This window comes from Trichechus manatus, unplaced genomic scaffold, assembly GCF_000243295.1.
Source record: "Trichechus manatus latirostris isolate Lorelei unplaced genomic scaffold, TriManLat1.0 scaffold00091, whole genome shotgun sequence".
Classification (NCBI taxonomy): domain Eukaryota; kingdom Metazoa; phylum Chordata; class Mammalia; order Sirenia; family Trichechidae; genus Trichechus; species Trichechus manatus.
In genome coordinates, this window is record NW_004444027.1 from 10,919,724 (window position 1) to 10,926,548 (window position 6,825).

The following is a 6,825-nucleotide window of genomic DNA, read 5'->3' on the forward strand; positions in this document are numbered from 1 at the left end:
AGTTCAAGCACTCCCATTAAAAGACAGATAATTAGGATTCATTAGGCAAGGATACCCAACTATGTATTTTCTATAAACGAAGCATTTTTTTGAGCTTTTATATTTGAGTTTATTCTTCATGTAACTTTAAAATACTATTATAAATGAACATTACAACAAAACAATATAAGTAGTGAGCATATTATGATTACTGTCCTTCACTTATTCACTACTGCATATAAAATATCAGCAGTGAGCATTACTCAGTGACCCCCATTAAGTGGTCTAACACTGAACCCCACCTCTGGGGTGATGGTCATCATCCTCATATGCTTCTCCATTGTAATGGCGTCGTCTTTCCCGGTTTGGATCAAAGTCCACCAGTTCTACCTGATCCATTTTATCAGTCTCTTCTACTTCCTTCCTCTCGGGTATGAGTTTTTCCAGCAAAAATAGTTTATCGGGAGAGAGAAAGTCATTCTCAGGAAAGTTTACCTTAAATTTGATGATTAGGTGCCCTTTTCATATGGTCTACAATAAATTGGCATGCCTTCTTTTAGCACACATTTGATATCTTCATGCTTGACAATCTGACCTGGATGAGAAGTGATGACTATGGTTCAGTTGTCAAGAACGGATATTGGCTTTTGGAAGCCACACTATGCTTCAACCAGCTGTATGTCCATACACTTGAAAAGGTCTTCTCCTCGCCTAGTAAAAACAGCATGGTCTTTCTGATCTAAAACAATGATAATATCTCCTGGCTCCAGTCCTGGCTCTTGGTCTCCTTCACCATGGAATGTTATTTTCTGGCCATCTTTCATGCCTTTGTCAATGTGAACTTCTAAAATCTTCTCTCGAACGATCTTCCTTCTGTTGCAACTTTTACATCTATCTTTAGGGCTGATCCTTTCCCTATGGCCCTGGCACTACATGTACACAGACTCAATTTGCTGAACCATTCCAAGTCCTATCTGATGATTTCGTATTTGCATTCCAGTACCTCGGCAATTAGAACAGCACGATTCTGCTCCTTTCTTACCACCTTGGCCTTCACATTTGGCACAAATCACATTCTTTTGAGGAGCTAGTTTTCTTGTTGCACCATTATATAAATCTAATGTTACTGAGAGTTGACGCACTTTTTTTTCCTCTCCTTTCTCTCTGCATCCTTCCACCACCTCCAAAAAAACGTATCAAAGATGTCCATGGGGGAGCCAAAATCACCACCTGCTCCACCCTCTTTGATATCCTGTTCTCCTCGTTTGTCATATAATTTTCTTTTCTTTGCATCAGAGAGCATTTCATAAGCTTGAGAAATTTGTCCGAACTTCTCGCCTTCATTTGGATTTTTATCAAGGTGGTACTCCATGGCCAGCTTAAAAGAGACATTTTTAAAAAATAGTTTTTCAAGTAAATTTTTTATTTAAGAATAATTGTAGACTAACAATAAGTTTCAAGAATAGTACAGAGGGATTCCAAGTATCAATCACTGAGCTTCCATCTATCAATCACTCATCTTCCCCAATGTGACATGTTACATAGCTTTTGTGAATTATCAAAACTATAAAATTTATTGGCACATACAATTAACTAGATCACAAATTATGAAGCATTTGAAATATTTACACAGGTAAATGGACGGAAATTGATAAATCATAAAATTTCAAGTAAGAAGGGTGTAGTAGCAATAATAACTATAAATAAAATAGAGTATTATTAGATAGAAATGATGTTTCATATAAGGAAAAGGTTATTTACCAGGAAGACAAAAATAATTAACATGTTTTCACGTTAATTGACTGAATTAAAGAGAGAATTCTGCAGTCATGGTAGAAGATTTTAATTCTTTTGGCTATTGATAGAAAAGCTGGACAAAAATCAGTAAAAATATGGATAATCTGAACAACACTATCATTTCCTTGACCAGATTGCTATTTATAGAACACAACATACAGCAATTGAAGAATACACATTTTTTTTCAAGTACACTCTGTCCTATAGGGTTGCTATGAATTGGAATCGACTCAATAGCAACTGTGTTTTTAAGATACATTCATTAAAAAAAATGCTAGGCCAAACAACAAATATCAATGAATATAAAAAACATTTAAATCATAAAGTATGTTCTCTGATCACAAGTGGATTAAATTATATATCAATAACAAGTTATCTAGGAAAACTGCAAATAATTAGTAATAATACAATATAGCTTTAAACTGCGCATGAATGAAAGACAAATAATTAGGGAAATTAGAAAATATTTCAAACTAAGGGTAACGAAGAAAAATATATTAAAATTTGTGGGATACAGCAAAAGAATTTCATGTAAAGAAATTTATGTTAAATGTTTATCTTAAGAATGAAGAACTGTCTGAAATAAATTACATAAAATTCCACCTTCAGAACTAGAAGAAGAAGAGCAAAGTGAATCCAAATTATGTAGGACAAATCAAATTATAAAGAAGTGAATAAAATAGAAAATAGTCAAGTATTTAAAAAAAAACAATTTATAGCTGGTTCTTCGAAGAAGCCCTGATGGTGCAGTGGTTAAGCACTCAGCTGGCTAACCAGAAGGTCAGTGGTTCAAACCCACCAATCTCTCCTGGGGAGAAAGACGTGGCAGTCTGCTTGCATAAAGGCTACAGCCTTGGAAAACTTATGGGGCAGTTCTACTCTGTCCTATAAGGTTGCTATGGGTCAGAATTGACTTAACAGCAATGGGTTAGCTAGTTCTTTGATAATATCAAAAAATTGATAAACTGTCAAATTTATAATAAAAAAAGACAATACAAATTACCTGTATTAAGAATGAAAGAGGAGTTATCAGTACAGATCCTACAGACATTAAAAAGAAAATAAGGACATATGAACAACTGTATGCCAAAACATTTAACAACTTAGATAAATTTGTCAAATTCCTTGAAAAATTCAACTTTCCAAAATTCATATAACAAGCAGAAAATCTAAGTATCTCCATATTTCTTAAAGAAACTGAATTTGTTATTAATAACCTTCCTGCAAGAAACTTTTGTCTTATGCTTAGGATGAAGAAAACTGGAAAGAGCATTTTCTATACCAAAAAGACAAACAAGAAGACACAGGACAAGCTGTAAATTTACAACTTTTCTTGAACTCATCAGTAACCCAAGGTCACAAGGCAAAAACTTACCCAAAATCTAAGGAAAGAGAGGCACTTCCAAAGAAAACAGGACATGAGCATTTGCTTACTTCAGGCAGATGCCACCAGGCACGAGTAACACCTATGAGAAAAATTCAGCTAACATCTGTAAAGAATTGCTAAAGACAAGTCTACACTAACAAGCAAATATAGAATACCGATGTACCGCAGATGAAATGAAAAACAACAACATGGTAATATCAGATATTGACGAAGATGCAGTGCAACAGGATTTCTTACTCATTGTTGATGTCTAAATGTTTTTTCCATAAATGGCACTGGATTAATTGTAAATCCCCATTGGCAAAATGAATCTTGATTCTTCTTTATGCCATGTAAAATAAAATTTCAAATGGATTATAGACAAAATATGAATAGTAAAACAATCTTTTAAAGAAAATATAGGAGAATATCTTTATTACTTTTTATAATATTTTAAACTACACAAATAGTGCTAAAATTAATATATAGGATGAGATTAAGTTAAACAACTTATTTTTATTTGAAGACATCATTATTATAGCAAAAAATGAAGGTTCAGAGTGGAGGAGGGTATTTGAAACAAAGTGTTAGTATCCTTAATAAATTTTCCGTGTAACTGTATTGCAAATGACAGATGCATTTGTCTTTCCTAGCTGGGTAGGTAAAATAATGGTTTCACAAAATGTCTATGTACCAATGCTTGCAATCTATGAATATGTTGGGTTACACGGAAAGAAGGAATTAAGGTTGTATTTGGAATTAAGGTTGATAACCAGCTGGCCTTGGTACAGGGGGATTACCCTGGATTATCAGGGTGGGCCCTATGTAATCACAAGGGTCATTAAACGTGGAAGAGAGAATTAGAAGAGAGAGCTAGAGAGATGGCATTATAGGAAAGACTTGGCCAGATGTTGCTGGCTTTGAAGGTGGAGGAATGGAGCCATGAGCCAAGAAATACCAGTGGTCTCTAAAATCTGGAAAAGGCAAGAATACAGATTCTCCCCTGAGGTATCCACAAAGAACACAGCACTGTCAACACCTTGATTTTTTCTTAGCGATACCCATTTCAGACTTCTGATTTCCAGAAATTTAAGATAATAAATTTGTTTTGTTTTAAGTCATGAAGTTTGTGGTAATTTGTTAAAGCAGTCATAGGAAACTAATACAGGTTTGGGTACCTGGAAGTGGGGTTCTGCTGTAGTAAACTACTAAAAAATGTGGAAGTGGCTTTAGAATCGGGCAGCAGAGTCTGAAGAGTTTTGAAGGAGCATGATAAAGTTTTTTTTTTTTTTTAAATTCTAGATTTCCTTGAACGGACTGTTAGTGGAAATATGGATGTTAATGTCTCTACTAGCGAGGACTAGTGAAGTAAGGAGCATGGTAGACAAAACATATATCATCTTAGAGAATACCTAAATCATTGTAAACAGACTGTTGGTAGTAATATGGAAGTTAAAGGCACAGGTGCTAAAGGCTCAGAAGTGTGAGGAACATGTTACTGGGAACTGGAGGAAATAAAATTCTTGTTATATAGTGGCAGAAAGCTTATAGGAATTGTGCCTTACAGTTATGTGGAAAGCAAAATTTGTAAGAGATGAATTTGGATATTTAGCTGAGGAGATTTTCAAGAAAAGTTTTGAAAGTGTGGCCTGGTTTCTGCTTGCTGCTTTTAGCAAAATGTGAGAAGAAAGAGATACACTGAGGAAAGAGCTGTTAAACAAAATGGAAGCAGGACTTGATTTGGGAAATTCTTAGCCTATTCGGATTGCAAGAGATGCTAAAATTAAGAGATTCATTGACTGGAAACCAGTTATAAAGGAAAAAAAGCAACTACAACAAATGAGGGTCTCACTGGACAATTTTTTGCCAATACCTCAGAAAGATCAAAAGGTCACAGTATTTTTACTCATGGCTTTTAACTCAGTCCTAGGTACATTGGACCATTACTTTCTCCTGGTGCTGTTGATGAAGTATTCACGTGAGCCTGGGATTATGAGTGAAATGAGTGCAAGGACATTTTTGATTCTTTGTAATCCATTGTGAGGTGTCATGCCCTGTTGATCTTCAGTACAGGTTATTATTGAAGCAGTTGTCATGATTAATTACCTTCGCTTTTCAGCACTTAAATCAGCATTGTAAAAAAAATTTCCAGCAGTAGCCAATCCTTTTTGCTATTAACCAGGATGGTTAGGGCATCTCTACATGTGTCCATTTGGTCTTTACCAGTGTAAAGTGCTGTTGCTCCTCAATAATTTCTCTACCTCAGTGTTGTAGAAAGTCCATTTTTACTATTCTTGGGTCCATCTTCCACCACTCCAACAAAGGTAATAGAAACCTTTCCTTCCCTCTTCAATCTGAGTTTTCTTTTCCCCTGTGTCTAAGAAGCCACTGAAAGTTTGCATCTTCCTTTCCAGTAAATAGTTGCTCAAACATCAAGTCCCCTATCCAGAGAGAGTTTTAGGGTTAGTTTCCACAAGTTTGGAGACGTCAGCCTTACCCATTCTTAGATTCTTGCTATAATACATTTTTTTCGATTTTCGTGGTTCATTATGTATTTTAATATCTAGTAGTTCTGGTCTCATCTCATTGATCTTTTTTTCCCCACCTTATTAATCTTTTGTTTCATTTATTTATTTATCTGCTATTTTAGTTTGCTTTCCATATGAAATACCACGTCAATTTGTTTGATTAAAAGGGAAATTTAAAAAAAAATTTTTTTAATTGAACTTTAGATAAAGGTTTACAGAACAAATAGTTTCTCATTAAGCAGTTAGTACACATATTGTTTTATGACATTGGTTAACAACCTCACGACATGTCATCCTCTCCCTTCTTGACCTTGGAAGACCTTTCTTTTTTTGATGAAAATATACATAGCCAAAGACACAACATTGCAAAAATTTCTACATGTACACTTCAGTGACATCGATTACATTCTTCCAGTTGTTTATTCTCACTATCCTTTTCCAAATTATTCCATCACCATTATCTTCAATTCACTGTCCCCTAGGGTTCCCATCAAACCTTTTGAGTTGCTGTTGTCAATTTGATCTCACATAGATAATTTTTTTTGTACCTTAGATGAAGGTTTACAGAACAAATATAAAAGGGAAAATTTTGCTTATTTTTAATGACGTCATAGTAGTTGGTCAAATGTTTTAAAGAGAATGGATATCTTTATGTCTAATCCCATCACTGCTCTAAGAAGGAATCTTTATCAGAGTTACACTATATGGTAGCCTAGTCCTGATTAGAAAAATGTATATCTCTCCTGTAGTTCAAGTTATCTTTTGGGTCCAGTAAAGATAACAGACTCTATGTCAATTCTTCAACATTCCCTGCTAAGTTAATTCCTAGCTTTAAAAATTTTTGTTTCTTTATGTATTCTAAACGCTTGCTTTTTGTGTATAATAAAAGTATTGATTTCTGTATATTTATGTTGCAACTTTGTCACCTTACTTGAATCTCTCATTGTTTGTAGAATATTTTCAATTGACAATCATCTTTTTCCCCCTTGGTTTACAATCATGTCACCAGCAAATATTGATAGTTTTGCATCAACTGTTATTCATTCATTTATTCAAAAATATTTTTAGAACCTACTAAATGCTAGTTGTTGGGTGCCATCAAGTCAATTTTAGACTCATAACAACCCCATGTGATAGTGTGGAACTATCCCATAG

The 6,825-nt window shown here is 34.3% G+C and overlaps 1 pseudogene; it reads right to left on the reverse strand.

Moving 5' to 3' along the window:
* Window positions 1-264: 264 nt before the first annotated feature.
* On the reverse strand, window positions 265-1,354 carry LOC101348024 (dnaJ homolog subfamily A member 1 pseudogene; annotated as a pseudogene).
* Between the last annotated feature and the right edge of the window lie 5,471 nt (window positions 1,355-6,825).